Source organism: Bufo bufo, chromosome 1, assembly GCF_905171765.1.
Source record: "Bufo bufo chromosome 1, aBufBuf1.1, whole genome shotgun sequence".
NCBI lineage: Eukaryota > Metazoa > Chordata > Amphibia > Anura > Bufonidae > Bufo > Bufo bufo.
Genome location: NC_053389.1, coordinates 753,315,784 through 753,335,763, shown reverse-complemented (window position 1 = coordinate 753,335,763; position 19,980 = coordinate 753,315,784). Strand labels below are relative to the sequence as shown.

General features: G+C 43.9%; 13 non-coding genes across 13 annotated transcripts; all 13 read left to right on the top strand.

Annotated features, from left to right (window-relative positions):
* Nucleotides 1–1,270: 1,270 nt before the first annotated feature.
* Nucleotides 1,271–1,343, top strand: TRNAR-CCU. The gene has a single exon. It is a non-coding gene; the product is annotated as a tRNA-Arg (tRNA).
* A 1,362-nt stretch (nucleotides 1,344–2,705) lies between these two features.
* TRNAR-CCU lies at nucleotides 2,706–2,778 on the top strand. The gene has a single exon. It is a non-coding gene; the product is annotated as a tRNA-Arg (tRNA).
* Nucleotides 2,779–4,140: 1,362 nt separating this feature from the next.
* On the top strand, nucleotides 4,141–4,213 carry TRNAR-CCU. The gene has a single exon. It is a non-coding gene; the product is annotated as a tRNA-Arg (tRNA).
* A 1,362-nt stretch (nucleotides 4,214–5,575) lies between these two features.
* Nucleotides 5,576–5,648, top strand: TRNAR-CCU. The gene has a single exon. It is a non-coding gene; the product is annotated as a tRNA-Arg (tRNA).
* Nucleotides 5,649–7,780: 2,132 nt separating this feature from the next.
* TRNAR-CCU lies at nucleotides 7,781–7,853 on the top strand. The gene has a single exon. It is a non-coding gene; the product is annotated as a tRNA-Arg (tRNA).
* Nucleotides 7,854–9,204: 1,351 nt separating this feature from the next.
* On the top strand, nucleotides 9,205–9,277 carry TRNAR-CCU. Its single transcript has one exon. It is a non-coding gene; the product is annotated as a tRNA-Arg (tRNA).
* A 911-nt stretch (nucleotides 9,278–10,188) lies between these two features.
* TRNAI-UAU lies at nucleotides 10,189–10,282 on the top strand. The gene is given in 2 exon segments: nucleotides 10,189–10,227; nucleotides 10,247–10,282. It is a non-coding gene; the product is annotated as a tRNA-Ile (tRNA).
* Nucleotides 10,283–11,623: 1,341 nt separating this feature from the next.
* Nucleotides 11,624–11,716, top strand: TRNAI-UAU. Its single transcript is given in 2 exon segments — nucleotides 11,624–11,661; nucleotides 11,681–11,716. It is a non-coding gene; the product is annotated as a tRNA-Ile (tRNA).
* A 358-nt stretch (nucleotides 11,717–12,074) lies between these two features.
* TRNAR-CCU lies at nucleotides 12,075–12,147 on the top strand. The gene has a single exon. It is a non-coding gene; the product is annotated as a tRNA-Arg (tRNA).
* Nucleotides 12,148–13,509: 1,362 nt separating this feature from the next.
* On the top strand, nucleotides 13,510–13,582 carry TRNAR-CCU. The gene has a single exon. It is a non-coding gene; the product is annotated as a tRNA-Arg (tRNA).
* A 1,362-nt stretch (nucleotides 13,583–14,944) lies between these two features.
* TRNAR-CCU lies at nucleotides 14,945–15,017 on the top strand. The gene has a single exon. It is a non-coding gene; the product is annotated as a tRNA-Arg (tRNA).
* Nucleotides 15,018–16,378: 1,361 nt separating this feature from the next.
* TRNAR-CCU lies at nucleotides 16,379–16,451 on the top strand. Its single transcript has one exon. It is a non-coding gene; the product is annotated as a tRNA-Arg (tRNA).
* Nucleotides 16,452–19,072: 2,621 nt separating this feature from the next.
* TRNAR-CCU lies at nucleotides 19,073–19,145 on the top strand. The gene has a single exon. It is a non-coding gene; the product is annotated as a tRNA-Arg (tRNA).
* Nucleotides 19,146–19,980: the final 835 nt, after the last annotated feature.

The window sequence follows — 19,980 nt, the reverse complement described above, 5'->3', positions numbered from 1 at the left end:
TGCTATTTAAATAGATTGTGTGAATTCTGACCATAGAAATACAGTTTGTGTGTCCCAAAAACGCTTCATCCCAAGGAACAATCCCTTTTCCAAATATAGAGTTTCCACTCTTCTGGGAAGGCTTTCTACAAGAGTTTGGTGTGTGCCTGTGTGAAGTTGTGCCCATACATCCAGAATAGCATTTGTGAGGTCAGACACTGATATTGAGCGAGAGTACCTCGTTGCTTGCAATTTCCATTCTAGATTTTATACACCTGCAGCTGCGGCTATGGGACTCAATGAAACACCTGAATTCAGTGATTGAGGTGTGTCCATATGCTTTTGTCCATATAGCGCATCAATAAGAGGAAAGTAGGTGGCTAGTAGGATGCTATAAATCAGATAATCTTCACTGACCGCTGACTTGGTTACTGATTTTGATAATTGATGCAACTTAGACACACCTCACCTAAGGTCCTTTTACATGGACCCATAGTCAGACCCATTGTCGGGATGAGCGTTTGTATAAGCGTTTGTTCCTCATAATTAGCGGGCGCCGATCACCCAATGAATGAGCAAACACTAGTTCATCGGGTGAGGGTGTCTTTCTCCCGGAACCCAAAATCAACGTTTTTCCACAGCAGCCTTCTGCTGCCCAGGAACCATGATTTTTTATGGAGACAAGCCGTCGCTGTATCGATCACTCGTCACTATACAGAAGAGGTGAATGCTGCATGTAAATGTGGCCCTCATCTCCGCTGACGATCAGACAATTATTGGGAACGTTTCGTTTGTGCCCGATAATTGCCTGATATATTGGTCTCCTTGAAAGGCCCCAAGTGCTCCAGTGGCGCAATCGGTCAGCGCGCGGTACTTATAAAGCAGTAACTGTTGAGCAATGTCGAGGTTGTGAGTTCAAGCCTCACCTGGACAATTGTTTACTTGACTTATTTGTGTTTTAGAACGGCAGAAGGAAAGCAATGTCTCTCGGGTCCCGTCATGATATATTAACATGTTTGAAGGGGAAATGCAGCAGAATTCTTTATTGTTCAAGGGTTCTGGCAACCCAATGAGATTTCCATCATCAGTATTAAAATATGTCATGGACTAAGTGATCAAAACCAAGACTCCTAGAAACTCCTTGCTCTTGTGTAAGGAAAGCAAGCACATGGTTAAGATTGTTTTCCATCTGGAATGCAAATGGCACCAGAAAACTGAGTAACATAGTCGCAAGATAATGTTTTTGTCATTTAAAAAAATTAGTAAGCTGACTTTCACTTGGCAGTTTATGGCCCCAGTGGCCTAATGGATAAGGCACTGGCCTCCTAAGCCAGGGATTGTGGGTTCAAGTCCCATCTGGGGTGTTTGTTTACCGTGCTGCTTGAACAGACTCAAGGCATGTTTTACCTTTGGAATAGTGCTCAAACGGATTCTTTACTGGATGTTTCTTCCGATTGCTATTTAAATAGATTGTGTGAAATCTGACCATAGAAATACAGTTTGTGTGTCCCAAAAAGGATTCATCCCAAGGAACAATCCCTTTTCCAAATACAGAGTTTCCACTCTTCTGGGAAGGCTTTCTACAAGAGTTTGGTGTGTGCCTGTGTGAAGTTGTGCCCATACATCCAGAATAGCATTTGTGAGGTCAGACACTGATATTGAGCGAGAGGGCCTCGTTGCTTGCAATTTCCATTCTAGATTTTATACACCTGCAGCTGCGGCTATGGGTCTCAATGAAACACCTGAATTCAGTGATTGAGGTGTGTCCATATGCTTTTGTCCATATAGCGCATCAATAAGAGGAAAGTAGGTGGCTAGTAGGATGCTATAAATCAGATAATCTTCACTGACCGCTGACTTGGTTACTGATTTTGATAATTGATGCAACTTAGACACACCTCACCTAAGGTCCTTTTACATGGACCCATAGTCAGACTCATTGTCGGGGATGAGCGTTTGTATAAGCGTTTGTTCCTCATAATTAGCTGGCGCCGATCACCCAATGAATGAGCAAACACTCGTTCATCGGGTGAGGGTGTCTTTCTCCCGGAACCCAAAATCAACGTTTTTCCACAGCAGCCTTCTGCTGCCCAGGAACCATGATTTTTTATGGAGACAAGCCGTCGCTGTATCGATCACTCGTCACTATCCAGAAGAGGTGAATGCTGCATGTAAATGTGGCCCTCATCTCCGCTGACGATCAGACAATTATTGGGAACGTTTCGTTTGTGCCCGATAATTGCCTGATATATTGGTCTCCTTGAAAGGCCCCAAGTGCTCCAGTGGCGCAATCGGTCAGCGCGCAGTACTTATAAAGCAGTAACTGTTGAGCAATGCCGAGGTTGTGAGTTCAAGCCTCACCTGGACAATTGTTTACTTGACTTATTTGTGTTTTAGAACGGCAGAAGGAAAGAAATGTCTCTCCGGTCCCGTCATGATATATTAACATGTTTGAAGGGGAAATGCAGCAGAATTCTTTATTGTTCAAGGGTTCTGGCAACCCAATGAGATTTCCATCATCAGTATTAAAATATGTCATGGACTAAGTGATCAAAACCAAGACTCCTAGAAACTCCTTGCTCTTGTGTAAGGAAAGCAAGCACATGGTTAAGATTGTTTTCCATCTGGAATGCAAATGGCACCAGAAAACTGAGTAACATAGTCGCAAGATAATGTTTTTGTCATTTAAAAAAATTAGTAAGCTGACTTTCACTTGGCAGTATATGGCCCCAGTGGCCTAATGGATAAGGCACTGGCCTCCTAAGCCAGGGATTGTGGGTTCAAGTCCCATCTGGGGTGTTTGTTTACCGTGCTGCTTGAACAGACTCAAGGCATGTTTTACCTTTGGAATAGTGCTCAAACGGATTCTTTACTGGATGTTTCTTCCGATTGCTATTTAAATAGATTGTGTGAAATCTGACCATAGAAATACAGTTTGTGTGTCCCAAAAAGGATTCATCCCAAGGAACAATCCCTTTTCCAAATACAGAGTTTCCACTCTTCTGGGAAGGCTTTCTACAAGAGTTTGGTGTGTGCCTGTGTGAAGTTGTGCCCATACATCCAGAATAGCATTTGTGAGGTCAGACACTGATATTGAGCGAGAGGGCCTCGTTGCTTGCAATTTCCATTCTAGATTTTATACACCTGCAGCTGCGGCTATGGGACTCAATGAAACACCTGAATTCAGTGATTGAGGTGTGTCCATATGCTTTTGTCCATATAGCGCATCAATAAGAGGAAAGTAGGTGGCTAGTAGGATGCTATAAATCAGATAATCTTCACTGACCGCTGACTTGGTTACTGATTTTGATAATTGATGCAACTTAGACACACCTCACCTAAGGTCCTTTTACATGGACCCATAGTCAGACTCATTGTCGGGGATGAGCGTTTGTATAAGCGTTTGTTCCTCATAATTAGCTGGCGCCGATCACCCAATGAATGAGCAAACACTCGTTCATCGGGTGAGGGTGTCTTTCTCCCGGAACCCAAAATCAACGTTTTTCCACAGCAGCCTTCTGCTGCCCAGGAACCATGATTTTTTATGGAGACAAGCCGTCGCTGTATCGATCACTCGTCACTATACAGAAGAGGTGAATGCTGCATGTAAATGTGGCCCTCATCTCCGCTGACGATCAGACAATTATTGGGAACGTTTCGTTTGTGCCCGATAATTGCCTGATATATTGGTCTCCTTGAAAGGCCCCAAGTGCTCCAGTGGCGCAATCGGTCAGCGCGCGGTACTTATAAAGCAGTAACTGTTGAGCAATGTCGAGGTTGTGAGTTCAAGCCTCACCTGGACAATTGTTTACTTGACTTATTTGTGTTTTAGAACGGCAGAAGGAAAGCAATGTCTCTCCGGTCCCGTCATGATATATTAACATGTTTGAAGGGGAAATGCAGCAGAATTCTTTATTGTTCAAGGGTTCTGGCAACCCAATGAGATTTCCATCATCAGTATTAAAATATGTCATGGACTAAGTGATCAAAACCAAGACTCCTAGAAACTCCTTGCTCTTGTGTAAGGAAAGCAAGCACATGGTTAAGATTGTTTTCCATCTGGAATGCAAATGGCACCAGAAAACTGAGTAACATAGTCGCAAGATAATGTTTTTGTCATTTAAAAAAATTAGTAAGCTGACTTTCACTTGGCAGTATATGGCCCCAGTGGCCTAATGGATAAGGCACTGGCCTCCTAAGCCAGGGATTGTGGGTTCAAGTCCCATCTGGGGTGTTTGTTTACCGTGCTGCTTGAACAGACTCAAGGCATGTTTTACCTTTGGAATAGTGCTCAAACGGATTCTTTACTGGATGTTTCTTCCGATTGCTATTTAAATAGATTGTGTGAAATCTGACCATAGAAATACAGTTTGTGTGTCCCAAAAAGGATTCATCCCAAGGAACAATCCCTTTTCCAAATACAGAGTTTCCACTCTTCTGGGAAGGCTTTCTACAAGAGTTTGGTGTGTGCCTGTGTGAAGTTGTGCCCATACATCCAGAATAGCATTTGTGAGGTCAGACACTGATATTGAGCGAGAGGGCCTCGTTGCTTGCAATTTCCATTCTAGATTTTATACACCTGCAGCTGCGGCTATGGGTCTCAATGAAACACCTGAATTCAGTGATTGAGGTGTGTCCATATGCTTTTGTCCATATAGCGCATCAATAAGAGGAAAGTAGGTGGCTAGTAGGATGCTATAAATCAGATAATCTTCACTGACCGCTGACTTGGTTACTGATTTTGATAATTGATGCAACTTAGACACACCTCACCTAAGGTCCTTTTACATGGACCCATAGTCAGACTCATTGTCGGGGATGAGCGTTTGTATAAGCGTTTGTTCCTCATAATTAGCTGGCGCCGATCACCCAATGAATGAGCAAACACTCGTTCATCGGGTGAGGGTGTCTTTCTCCCGGAACCCAAAATCAACGTTTTTCCACAGCAGCCTTCTGCTGCCCAGGAACCATGATTTTTTATGGAGACAAGCCGTCGCTGTATCGATCACTCGTCACTATCCAGAAGAGGTGAATGCTGCATGTAAATGTGGCCCTCATCTCCGCTGACGATCAGACAATTATTGGGAACGTTTCGTTTGTGCCCGATAATTGCCTGATATATTGGTCTCCTTGAAAGGCCCCAAGTGCTCCAGTGGCGCAATCGGTCAGCGCGCAGTACTTATAAAGCAGTAACTGTTGAGCAATGCCGAGGTTGTGAGTTCAAGCCTCACCTGGACAATTGTTTACTTGACTTATTTGTGTTTTAGAACGGCAGATGGAAAGAAATGTCTCTCCGGTCCCGTCATGATATATTAACATGTTTGAAGGGGAAATGCAGCAGAATTCTTTATTGTTCAAGGGTTCTGGCAACCCAATGAGATTTCCATCATCAGTATTAAAATATGTCATGGACTAAGTGATCAAAACCAAGACTCCTAGAAACTCCTTGCTCTTGTGTAAGGAAAGCAAGCACATGGTTAAGATTGTTTTCCATCTGGAATGCAAATGGCACCAGAAAACTGAGTAACATAGTCGCAAGATAATGTTTTTGTCATTTAAAAAAATTAGTAAGCTGACTTTCACTTGGCAGTATATGGCCCCAGTGGCCTAATGGATAAGGCACTGGCCTCCTAAGCCAGGGATTGTGGGTTCAAGTCCCATCTGGGGTGTTTGTTTACCGTGCTGCTTGAACAGACTCAAGGCATGTTTTACCTTTGGAATAGTGCTCAAACGGATTCTTTACTGGATGTTTCTTCCGATTGCTATTTAAATAGATTGTGTGAAATCTGACCATAGAAATACAGTTTGTGTGTCCCAAAAAGGATTCATCCCAAGGAACAATCCCTTTTCCAAATACAGAGTTTCCACTCTTCTGGGAAGGCTTTCTACAAGAGTTTGGTGTGTGCCTGTGTGAAGTTGTGCCCATACATCCAGAATAGCATTTGTGAGGTCAGACACTGATATTGAGCGAGAGGGCCTCGTTGCTTGCAATTTCCATTCTAGATTTTATACACCTGCAGCTGCGGCTATGGGACTCAATGAAACACCTGAATTCAGTGATTGAGGTGTGTCCATATGCTTTTGTCCATATAGCGCATCAATAAGAGGAAAGTAGGTGGCTAGTAGGATGCTATAAATCAGATAATCTTCACTGACCGCTGACTTGGTTACTGATTTTGATAATTGATGCAACTTAGACACACCTCACCTAAGGTCCTTTTACATGGACCCATAGTCAGACTCATTGTCGGGGATGAGCGTTTGTATAAGCGTTTGTTCCTCATAATTAGCTGGCGCCGATCACCCAATGAATGAGCAAACACTCGTTCATCGGGTGAGGGTGTCTTTCTCCCGGAACCCAAAATCAACGTTTTTCCACAGCAGCCTTCTGCTGCCCAGGAACCATGATTTTTTATGGAGACAAGCCGTCGCTGTATCGATCACTCGTCACTATCCAGAAGAGGTGAATGCTGCATGTAAATGTGGCCCTCATCTCCGCTGACGATCAGACAATTATTGGGAACGTTTCGTTTGTGCCCGATAATTGCCTGATATATTGGTCTCCTTGAAAGGCCCCAAGTGCTCCAGTGGCGCAATCGGTCAGCGCGCAGTACTTATAAAGCAGTAACTGTTGAGCAATGCCGAGGTTGTGAGTTCAAGCCACACCTGGACAATTGTTTACTTGACTTATTTGTGTTTTAGAACGGCAGAAGGAAAGCAATGTCTCTCCGGTCCCGTCATGATATATTAACATGTTTGAAGGGGAAATGCAGCAGAATTCTTTATTGTTCAAGGGTTCTGGCAACCCAATGAGATTTCCATCATCAGTATTAAAATATGTCATGGACTAAGTGATCAAAACCAAGACTCCTAGAAACTCCTTGCTCTTGTGTAAGGGCTCTTTCACACCTGCGTTATTGTCTTCCGGCATAGAGTTCCGTCGTCGGGGCTCTATGCCGGAAGAATCCTGATCAGGATTATCCTAATGCATTCTGAATGGAGAGTAATCCGTTCAGGATGCATCAGGATGTCTTCAGTTCCGGTACGGAACGTTTGTTGGCCGGAGAAAATACCGCAGCATGCTGCGCTTTTTGCTCCGGCCAAAAATCCGGAACACTTGCCGCAAGGCCGGATCCGGAATTAATGCCCATTGGAAGGCATTGATCCGGATCCGGCCTTAAGCTAAACGTCGTTTCGGCGCATTGCCGGAGCCGACATTTAGCTTTTTCAGAGTGGTTACCATGGCTGCCGGGACGCTAAAGTCCTGACAGCCATGGTAAGTGTAGCGGGGAGCGGGGGAGCAGTGTACTTACCGTCCGTGCGGCTCCCCGGGCGCTCCAGAGTGACGTCAGGGCGCCCCAAGCGCATGGATCACGTGATCGCATGGATCACGTCATCCATGCGCATGGGGCGCTCTGACGTCATTCTGGAGCGCCCGGGGAGCCGCACGGACTGTAAGTATACTGCTCCCCCGCTCCCCGCTCCTACTATGGCAACCAGGACTTTAATAGCGTCCTGGGTGCCATAGTAACACTGAAAGCATTTGGAAGACGGTTCCGTCTTCAAATGCTTTCAGTACACTTGCGTTTTTCCGGATCCGGAGTGTAATTCCGGCAAGTGGAGTACACGCCGGATCCGGACAACGCAAGTGTGAAAGAGGCCTAAGGAAAGCAAGCACATGGTTAAGATTGTTTTCCATCTGGAATGCAAATGGCACCAGAAAACTGAGTAACATAGTCGCAAGATAATGTTTTTGTCATTTAAAAAAATTAGTAAGCTGACTTTCACTTGGCAGTATATGGCCCCAGTGGCCTAATGGATAAGGCACTGGCCTCCTAAGCCAGGGATTGTGGGTTCAAGTCCCATCTGGGGTGTTTGTTTACCGTGCTGCTTGAACAGACTCAAGGCATGTTTTACCTTTGGAATAGTGCTCAAACGGATTCTTTACTGGATGTTTCTTCCGATTGCTATTTAAATTGTGTGAAATCTGACCATAGAAATACAGTTTGTGTGTCCCAAAAAGGATTCATCCCAAGGAACAATCCCTTTTCCAAATACAGAGTTTCCACTCTTCTGGGAAGGCTTTCTACAAGAGTTTGGTGTGTGCCTGTGTGAAGTTGTGCCCATACATCCAGAATAGCATTTGTGAGGTCAGACACTGATATTGAGCGAGAGGGCCTCGTTGCTTGCAATTTCCATTCTAGATTTTATACACCTGCAGCTGCGGCTATGGGACTCAATGAAACACCTGAATTCAGTGATTGAGGTGTGTCCATATGCTTTTGTCCATATAGCGCATCAATAAAAGGAAAGTAGGTGGCTAGTAGGATGCTATAAATCAGATAATCTTCACTGACTTGGTTACTGATTTTGATAATTGATGCAACTTAGACACACCTCACCTAAGGTCCTTTTACATGGACCCATAGTCAGACTCATTGTCGGGGATGAGCGTTTGTATAAGCGTTTGTTCCTCATAATTAGCTGGCGCCGATCACCCAATGAATGAGCAAACACTCGTTCATCGGGTGAGGGTGTCTTTCTCCCGGAACCCAAAATCAACGTTTTTCCACAGCAGCCTTCTGCTGCCCAGGAACCATGATTTTTTATGGAGACAAGCCGTCGCTGTATCGATCACTCGTCACTATCCAGAAGAGGTGAATGCTGCATGTAAATGTGGCCCTCATCTCCGCTGACGATCAGACAATTATTGGGAACGTTTCGTTTGTGCCCGATAATTGCCTGATATATTGGTCTCCTTGAAAGGCCCCAAGTGCTCCAGTGGCGCAATCGGTCAGCGCGCAGTACTTATAAAGCAGTAACTGTTGAGCAATGCCGAGGTTGTGAGTTCAAGCCTCACCTGGACAATTGTTTACTTGACTTATTTGTGTTTTAGAACGGCAGAAGGAAAGCAATGTCTCTCCGGTCCAGTCATGATATATTAACATGTTTGAAGGGGAAATGCAGCAGAATTCTTTATTGTTCAAGGGTTCTGGCAACCCAATGAGATTTCCATCATCAGTATTAAAATATGTAATGGACTAAGTGATCAAAACCAAGACTCCTAGAAACTCCTTGCTCTTGTGTAAGGAAAGCAAGCACATGGTTAAGATTGTTTTCCATCTGGAATGCAAATGGCACCAGAAAACTGAGTAACATAGTCGCAAGATAATGTTTTTGTCATTTAAAAAAATTAGTAAGCTGACTTTCACTTGGCAGTATATGGCCCCAGTGGCCTAATGGATAAGGCACTGGCCTCCTAAGCCAGGGATTGTGGGTTCAAGTCCCATCTGGGGTGTTTGTTTACCGTGCTGCTTGAACAGACTCAAGGCATGTTTTACCTTTGGAATAGTGCTCAAACGGATTCTTTACTGGATGTTTCTTCCGATTGCTATTTAAATAGATTGTGTGAAATCTGACCATAGAAATACAGTTTGTGTGTCCCAAAAAGGATTCATCCCAAGGAACAATCCCTTTTCCAAATACAGAGTTTCCACTCTTCTGGGAAGGCTTTCTACAAGAGTTTGGTGTGTGCCTGTGTGAAGTTGTGCCCATACATCCAGAATAGCATTTGTGAGGTCAGACACTGATATTGAGCGAGAGGGCCTCGTTGCTTGCAATTTCCATTCTAGATTTTATACACCTGCAGCTGCGGCTATGGGACTCAATGAAACACCTGAATTCAGTGATTGAGGTGTGTCCATATGCTTTTGTCCATATAGCGCATCAATAAGAGGAAAGTAGGTGGCTAGTAGGATGCTATAAATCAGATAATCTTCACTGACCGCTGACTTGGTTACTGATTTTGATAATTGATGCAACTTAGACACACCTCACCTAAGGTCCTTTTACATGGACCCATAGTCAGACTCATTGTCGGGGATGAGCGTTTGTATAAGCGTTTGTTCCTCATAATTAGCTGGCGCCGATCACCCAATGAATGAGCAAACACTCGTTCATCGGGTGAGGGTGTCTTTCTCCCGGAACCCAAAATCAACGTTTTTCCACAGCAGCCTTCTGCTGCCCAGGAACCATGATTTTTTATGGAGACAAGCCGTCGCTGTATCGATCACTCGTCACTATCCAGAAGAGGTGAATGCTGCATGTAAATGTGGCCCTCATCTCCGCTGACGATCAGACAATTATTGGGAACGTTTCGTTTGTGCCCGATAATTGCCTGATATATTGGTCTCCTTGAAAGGCCCCAAGTGCTCCAGTGGCGCAATCGGTCAGCGCGCGGTACTTATAAAGCAGTAACTGTTGAGCAATGCCGAGGTTGTGAGTTCAAGCCTCACCTGGACAATTGTTTACTTGACTTATTTGTGTTTTAGAACGGCAGAAGGAAAGCAATGTCTCTCCGGTCCCGTCATGATATATTAACATGTTTGAAGGGGAAATGCAGCAGAATTCTTTATTGTTCAAGGGTTCTGGCAACCCAATGAGATTTCCATCATCAGTATTAAAATATGTCATGGACTAAGTGATCAAAACCAAGACTCCTAGAAACTCCTTGCTCTTGTGTAAGGAAAGCAAGCACATGGTTAAGATTGTTTTCCATCTGGAATGCAAATGGCACCAGAAAACTGAGTAACATAGTCGCAAGATAATGTTTTTGTCATTTAAAAAAATTAGTAAGCTGACTTTCACTTGGCAGTATATGGCCCCAGTGGCCTAATGGATAAGGCACTTGCCTCCTAAGCCAGGGATTGTGGGTTCAAGTCCCATCTGGGGTGTTTGTTTACCGTGCTGCTTGAACAGACTCAAGGCATGTTTTACCTTTGGAATAGTGCTCAAACGGATTCTTTACTGGATGTTTCTTCCGATTGCTATTTAAATAGATTGTGTGAAATCTGACCATAGAAATACAGTTTGTGTGTCCCAAAAAGGATTCATCCCAAGGAACAATCCCTTTTCCAAATACAGAGTTTCCACTCTTCTGGGAAGGCTTTCTACAAGAGTTTGGTGTGTGCCTGTGTGAAGTTGTGCCCATACATCCAGAATAGCATTTGTGAGGTCAGACACTGATATTGAGCGAGAGGGCCTCGTTGCTTGCAATTTCCATTCTAGATTTTATACACCTGCAGCTGCGGCTATGGGACTCAATGAAACACCTGAATTCAGTGATTGAGGTGTGTCCATATGCTTTTGTCCATATAGCGCATCAATAAGAGGAAAGTAGGTGGCTAGTAGGATGCTATAAATCAGATAATCTTCACTGACCGCTGACTTAATACTGATTTTGATAATTGATGCAACTTAGACACACCTCACCTAAGGTCCTTTTACATGGACCCATAGTCAGACTCATTGTCGGGGATGAGCGTTTGTATAAGCGTTTGTTCCTCATAATTAGCTGGCGCCGATCACCCAATGAATGAGCAAACACTCGTTCATTGGGTGAGGGTGTCTTTCTCCCGGAACCCAAAATCAACGTTTTTCCACAGCAGCCTTCTGCTGCCCAGGAACCATGATTTTTTATGGAGACAAGCCGTCGCTGTATCGATCACTCGTCACTATACAGAAGAGGTGAATGCTGCATGTAAATGTGGCCCTCATCTCCGCTGACGATCAGACAATTATTGGGAACGTTTCGTTTGTGCCCGATAATTGCCTGATATATTGGTCTCCTTGAAAGGCCCCAAGTGCTCCAGTGGCGCAATCGGTCAGCGCGCGGTACTTATAAAGCAGTAACTGTTGAGCAATGCCGAGGTTGTAAGTTCAAGCCTCACCTGGAGCATTGTTTACTTGACTTATTTGTGTTTTAGAACGGCAGAAGGAAAGCAATGTCTCTCGGGTCCCGTCATGATATATTAACATGTTTGAAGGGGAAATGCAGCAGAATTCTTTATTGTTCAAGGGTTCTGGCAACCCAATGAGATTTCCATCATCAGTATTAAAATATGTCATGGACTAAGTGATCAAAACCAAGACTCCTAGAAACTCCTTGCTCTTGTGTAAGGAAAGCAAGCACATGGTTAAGATTGTTTTCCATCTGGAATGCAAATGGCACCAGAAAACTGAGTAACATAGTCGCAAGATAATGTTTTTGTCATTTAAAAAAAATTAGTAAGCTGACTTTCACTTGGCAGTATATGGCCCCAGTAGCCTAATGGATAAGGCACTGGCCTCCTAAGCCAGGGATTGTGGGTTCAAGTCCCATCTGGGGTGTTTGTTTACCGTGCTCCTTGAACAGACTCAAGGCATGTTTTACCTTTGGAATAGTGCTCAAACGGATTCTTTACTGGATGTTTCTTCCGATAGCTATTTAAATAGATTGTGTGAAATCTGACCATAGAAATACAGTTTGTGTGTCCCAAAAAGGCTTCATCCCAAGGAACAATCCCTTTTCCAAATACAGAGTTTCCACTCTTCTGGGAAGGCTTTCTACAAGAGTTTGGTGTGTGCCTGTGTGAAGTTGTGCCCATACATCCAGAATAGCATTTGTGAGGTCAGACACTGATATTGAGCGAGAGTACCTCGTTGCTTGCAATTTCCATTCTAGATTTTATACACCTGCAGCTGCGGCTATGGGACTCAATGAAACACCTGAATTCAGTGATTGAGGTGTGTCCATATGCTTTTGTCCATATAGCGCATCAATAAGAGGAAAGTAGGTGGCTAGTAGGATGCTATAAATCAGATAATCTTCACTGACCGCTGACTTGGTTACTGATTTTGATAATTGATGCAACTTAGACACACCTCACCTAAGGTCCTTTTACATGGACCCATAGTCAGACCCATTGTCGGGATGAGCGTTTGTATAAGCGTTTGTTCCTCATAATTAGCGGGCGCCGATCACCCAATGAATGAGCAAACACTAGTTCATCGGGTGAGGGTGTCTTTCTCCCGGAACCCAAAATCAACGTTTTTCCACAGCAGCCTTCTGCTGCCCAGGAACCATGATTTTTTTATGGAGACAAGCCGTCGCTGTATCGATCACTCGTCACTATACAGAAGAGGTGAATGCTGCATGTAAATGTGGCCCTCATCTCCGCTGACGATCAGACAATTATTGGGAACGTTTCGTTTGTGCCCGATAATTGCCTGATAAATTGGTCTCCTTGAAAGGCCCCAAGTGCTCCAGTGGCGCAATCGGTCAGCGCGCGGTACTTATAAAGCAGTAACTGTTGAGCAATGTCGAGGTTGTGAGTTCAAGCCTCATCTGGACAATTGTTTACTTGACTTATTTGTGTTTTAGAACGGCAGAAGGAAAGCAATGTCTCTCCGGTCCCGTCATGATATATTAACATGTTTGAAGGGGAAATGCAGCAGAATTCTTTATTGTTCAAGGGTTCTGGCAACCCAATGAGATTTCCATCATCAGTATTAAAATATGTCATGGACTAAGTGATCAAAACCAAGACTCCTAGAAACTCCTTGCTCTTGTGTAAGGAAAGCAAGCACATGGTTAAGATTGTTTTCCATCTGGAATGCAAATGGCACCAGAAAACTGAGTAACATAGTCGCAAGATAATGTTTTTGTCATTTAAAAAAATTAGTAAGCTGACTTTCACTTGGCAGTATATGGCCCCAGTGGCCTAATGGATAAGGCACTGGCCTCCTAAGCCAGGGATTGTGGGTTCAAGTCCCATCTGGGGTGTTTGTTTACCGTGCTGCTTGAACAGACTCAAGGCATGTTTTACCTTTGGAATAGTGCTCAAACGGATTCTTTACTGGATGTTTCTTCCGATTGCTATTTAAATAGATTGTGTGAAATCTGACCATAGAAATACAGTTTGTGTGTCCCAAAAAGGATTCATCCCAAGGAACAATCCCTTTTCCAAATACAGAGTTTCCACTCTTCTGGGAAGGCTTTCTACAAGAGTTTGGTGTGTGCCTGTGTGAAGTTGTGCCCATACATCCAGAATAGCATTTGTGAGGTCAGACACTGATATTGAGCGAGAGGGCCTCGTTGCTTGCAATTTCCATTCTAGATTTTATACACCTGCAGCTGCGGCTATGGGACTCAATGAAACACCTGAATTCAGTGATTGAGGTGTGTCCATATGCTTTTGTCCATATAGCGCATCAATAAGAGGAAAGTAGGTGGCTAGTAGGATGCCATAAATCAGATAATCTTCACTGACCGCTGACTTGGTTACTGATTTTGAGAATTGATGCAACTTAGACACACCTCACCTAAGGTCCTTTTACATGGACCCATAGTCAGACTCATTGTCGGGGATGAGCGTTTGTATAAGCGTTTGTTCCTCATAATTAGCTGGCGCCGATCACCCAATGAATGAGCAAACACTCGTTCATCGGGTGAGGGTGTCTCTCTCCCGGAACCCAAAATCAACGTTTTTCCACAGCAGCCTTCTGCTGCCCAGGAACCATGATTTTTTATGGAGACAAGCCGTCGCTGTATCGATCACTCGTCACTATCCAGAAGAGGTGAATGCTGCATGTAAATGTGGCCCTCATCTCCGCTGACGATCAGGCAATTATTGGGAACGTTTCGTTTGTGCCCGATAATTGCCTGATATATTGGTCTCCTTGAAAGGCCCCAAGTGCTCCAGTGGCGCAATCGGTCAGCGCGCAGTACTTATAAAGCAGTAACTGTTGAGCAATGCCGAGGTTGTGAGTTCAAGCCTCACCTGGACAATTGTTTACTTGACTTATTTGTGTTTTAGAACGGCAGAAGGAAAGCAATGTCTCTCCGGTCCCGTCATGATATATTAACATGTTTGAAGGGGAAATGCAGCAGAATTCTTTATTGTTCAAGGGTTCTGGCAACCCAATGAGATTTCCATCATCAGTATTAAAATATGTCATGGACTAAGTGATCAAAACCAAGACTCCTAGAAACTCCTTGCTCTTGTGTAAGGAAAGCAAGCACATGGTTAAGATTGTTTTCCATCTGGAATGCAAATGGCACCAGAAAACTGAGTAACATAGTCGCAAGATAATGTTTTTGTCATTTAAAAAAATTAGTAAGCTGACTTTCACTTGGCAGTATATGGCCCCAGTGGCCTAATGGATAAGGCACTGGCCTCCTAAGCCAGGGATTGTGGGTTCAAGTCCCATCTGGGGTGTTTGTTTACTGTGCTGCTTGAACAGAATCAAGGCATGTTTTACCTTTGGAATAGTGCTCAAACAGATTCTTTACTGGATGTTTCTTCCGATTGCTATTTAAATAGATTGTGTGAAATCTGACCATAGAAATACAGTTTGTGTGTCCCAAAAAGGCTTCATCCCAAGGAACAATCCCTTTTCCAAATACAGAGTTTCCACTCTTCTGGGAAGGCTTTCTGCAAGAGTTTGGTGTGTGCCTGTGTGAAGTTGTGCCCATACATCCAGAATAGCATTTGTGAGGTCAGACACTGATATTGAGCGAGAGGGCCTTGTTGCTTGCAATTTCCATTCTAGATTTTATACACCTGCAGCTGCGGCTATGGGACTCAATGAAACACCTGAATTCAGTGATTGAGGTGTGTCCATATGCTTTTGTCCATATAGCGCATCAATAAGAGGAAAGTAGGTGGCTAGTAGGATGCTATAAATCAGATAATCTTCACTGACCGCTGACTTAATACTGATTTTGATAATTGATGCAACTTAGACACACCTCACCTAAGGTCCTTTTACATGGACCCATAGTCAGACTCATTGTCGGGGATGAGCGTTTGTATAAGCGTTTGTTCCTCATAATTAGCTGGCGCCGATCACCCAATGAATGAGCAAACACTCGTTCATCGGGTGAGGGTGTCTCTCTCCCGGAACCCAAAATCAACGTTTTTCCACAGCAGCCTTCTGCTGCCCAGGAACCATGATTTTTTATGGAGACAAGCCGTCGCTGTATCGATCACTCGTCACTATCCAGAAGAGGTGAATGCTGCATGTAAATGTGGCCCTCATCTCCGCTGACGATCAGACAATTATTGGGAACGTTTCGTTTGTGCCCGATAATTGCCTGATATATTGGTCTCCTTGAAAGGCCCCAAGTGCTCCAGTGGCGCAATCGGTCAGCGCGCAGTACTTATAAAGCAGTAACTGTTGAGCAATGCCGAGGTTGTGAGTTCAAGCCTCACCTGGACAATTGTTTACTTGACTTATTTGTGTTTTAGAACGGCAGAAGGAAAGCAATGTCTCTCCGGTCCCGTCATGATATATTAACATGTTTGAAGGGGAAATGCAGCAGAATTCTTTATTGTTCAAGGGTTCTGGCAACCCAATGAGATTTCCATCATCAGTATTAAAATATGTCATGGACTAAGTGATCAAAACCAAGACTCCTAGAAACTCCTTGCTCTTGTGTAAGGAAAGCAAGCACATGGTTAAGATTGTTTTCCATCTGGAATGCAAATGGCACCAGAAAACTGAGTAACATAGTCGCAAGATAATGTTTTTGTCATTTAAAAAAATTAGTAAGCTGACTTTCACTTGGCAGTATATGGCCCCAGTGGCCTAATGGATAAGGCACTGGCCTCCTAAGCCAGGGATTGTGGGTTCAAGTCCCATCTGGGGTGTTTGTTTACTGTGCTGCTTGAACAGAATCAAGGCATGTTTTACCTTTGGAATAGTGCTCAAACAGATTCTTTACTGGATGTTTCTTCCGATTGCTATTTAAATAGATTGTGTGAAATCTGACCATAGAAATACAGTTTGTGTGTCCCAAAAAGGCTTCATCCCAAGGAACAATCCCTTTTCCAAATACAGAGTTTCCACTCTTCTGGGAAGGCTTTCTGCAAGAGTTTGGTGTGTGCCTGTGTGAAGTTGTGCCCATACATCCAGAATAGCATTTGTGAGGTCAGACACTGATATTGAGCGAGAGGGCCTCGTTGCTTGCAATTTCCATTCTAGATTTTATACACCTGCAGCTGCGGCTATGGGACTCAATGAAACACCTGAATTCAGTGATTGAGGTGTGTCCATATGCTTTTGTCCATATAGCGCATCAATAAGAGGAAAGTAGGTGGCTAGTAGGATGCTATAAATCAGATAATCTTCACTGACCGCTGACTTAATACTGATTTTGATAATTGATGCAACTTAGACACACCTCACCTAAGGTCCTTTTACATGGACCCATAGTCAGACTCATTGTCGGGGATGAGCGTTTGTATAAGCGTTTGTTCCTCATAATTAGCTGGCGCCGATCACCCAATGAATGAGCAAACACTCGTTCATCGGGTGAGGGTGTCTTTCTCCCGGAACCCAAAATCAACGTTTTTCCACAGCAGCCTTCTGCTGCCCAGGAACCATGATTTTTTATGGAGACAAGCCGTCGCTGTATCGATCACTCGTCACTATACAGAAGAGGTGAATGCTGCATGTAAATGTGGCCCTCATCTCCGCTGACGATCAGACAATTATTGGGAACGTTTCGTTTGTGCCCGATAATTGCCTGATATATTGGTCTCCTTGAAAGGCCCCAAGTGCTCTAGTGGCGCAATCGGTCAGCGCGCGGTACTTATAAAGCAGTAACTGTTGAGCAATGCCGAGGTTGTAAGTTCAAGCCTCACCTTTCCTTACACAAGAGCAAGGAGTTTCTAGGAGTCTTGGTTTTGATCACTTAGTCCATGACATATTTTAATACTGATGATGGAAATCTCATTGGGTTGCCAGAACCCTTGAACAATAAAGAATTCTGCTGCATTTCCCCTTCAAACATGTTAATATATCATGACGGGACCGGAGAGACATTGCTTTCCTTCTGCCGTTCTAAAACACAAATAAGTCAAGTAAACAATTGCCAGGGATTGTGGGTTCAAGTCCCATCTGGGGTGTTTGTTTACCGTGCTCCTTGAACAGACTCAAGGCATGTTTTACCTTTGGAATAGTGCTCAAACGGATTCTTTACTGGATGTTTCTTCCGATAGCTATTTAAATAGATTGTGTGAAATCTGACCATAGAAATACAGTTTGTGTGTCCCAAAAAGGCTTCATCCCAAGGAACAATCCCTTTTCCAAATACAGAGTTTCCACTCTTCTGGGAAGGCTTTCTACAAGAGTTTGGTGTGTGCCTGTGTGAAGTTGTGCCCATACATCCAGAATAGCATTTGTGAGGTCAGACACTGATATTGAGCGAGAGTACCTCGTTGCTTGCAATTTCCATTCTAGATTTTATACACCTGCAGCTGCGGCTATGGGACTCAATGAAACACCTGAATTCAGTGATTGAGGTGTATCCATATGCTTTTGTCCATATAGCGCATCAATAAGAGGAAAGTAGGTGGCTAGTAGGATGCTATAAATCAGATAATCTTCACTGACCGCTGACTTAATACTGATTTTGATAATTGATGCAACTTAGACACACCTCACCTAAGGTCCTTTTACATGGACCCATAGTCAGACTCATTGTCGGGGATGAGCGTTTGTATAAGCGTTTGTTCCTCATAATTAGCTGGCGCCGATCACCCAATGAATGAGCAAACACTCGTTCATCGGGTGAGGGTGTCTCTCTCCCGGAACCCAAAATCAACGTTTTTCCACAGCAGCCTTCTGCTGCCCAGGAACCATGATTTTTTATGGAGACAAGCCGTCGCTGTATCGATCACTCGTCACTATCCAGAAGAGGTGAATGCTGCATGTAAATGTGGCCCTCATCTCCGCTGACGATCAGACAATTATTGGGAACGTTTCGTTTGTGCCCGATAATTGCCTGATATATTGGTCTCCTTGAAAGGCCCCAAGTGCTCCAGTGGCGCAATCGGTCAGCGCGCAGTACTTATAAAGCAGTAACTGTTGAGCAATGCCGAGGTTGTGAGTTCAAGCCTCACCTGGACAATTGTTTACTTGACTTATTTGTGTTTTAGAACGGCAGAAGGAAAGCAATGTCTCTCCGGTCCCGTCATGATATATTAACATGTTTGAAGGGGAAATGCAGCAGAATTCTTTATTGTTCAAGGGTTCTGGCAACCCAATGAGATTTCCATCATCAGTATTAAAATATGTCATGGACTAAGTGATCAAAACCAAGACTCCTAGAAACTCCTTGCTCTTGTGTAAGGAAAGCAAGCACATGGTTAAGATTGTTTTCCATCTGGAATGCAAATGGCACCAGAAAACTGAGTAACATAGTCGCAAGATAATGTTTTTGTCATTTAAAAAAATTAGTAAGCTGACTTTCACTTGGCAGTATATGGCCCCAGTGGCCTAATGGATAAGGCACTGGCCTCCTAAGCCAGGGATTGTGGGTTCAAGTCCCATCTGGGGTGTTTGTTTACTGTGCTGCTTGAACAGAATCAAGGCATGTTTTACCTTTGGAATAGTGCTCAAACAGATTCTTTACTGGATGTTTCTTCCGATTGCTATTTAAATAGATTGTGTGAATTCTGACCATAGAAATACAGTTTGTGTGTCCCAAAAACGCTTCATCCCAAGGAACAATCCCTTTTCCAAATATAGAGTTTCCACTCTTCTGGGAAGGCTTTCTGCAAGAGTTTGGTGTGTGCCTGTGTGAAGTTGTGCCCATACATCCAGAATAGCATTTGTGAGGTCAGACACTGATATTGAGCGAGAGGGCCTCGTTGCTTGCAATTTCCATTCTAGATTTTATACACCTGCAGCTGCGGCTATGGGACTCAATGAAACACCTGAATTCAGTGATTGAGGTGTGTCCATATGCTTTTGTCCATATAGCGCATCAATAAGAGGAAAGTAGGTGGCTAGTAGGATGCTATAAATCAGATAATCTTCACTGACCGCTGACTTAATACTGATTTTGATAATTGATGCAACTTAGACACACCTCACCTAAGGTCCTTTTACATGGACCCATAGTCAGACTCATTGTCGGGGATGAGCGTTTGTATAAGCGTTTGTTCCTCATAATTAGCTGGCGCCGATCACCCAATGAATGAGCAAACACTCGTTCATCGGGTGAGGGTGTCTTTCTCCCGGAACCCAAAATCAACGTTTTTCCACAGCAGCCTTCTGCTGCCCAGGAACCATGATTTTTTATGGAGACAAGCCGTCGCTGTATCGATCACTCGTCACTATACAGAAGAGGTGAATGCTGCATGTAAATGTGGCCCTCATCTCCGCTGACGA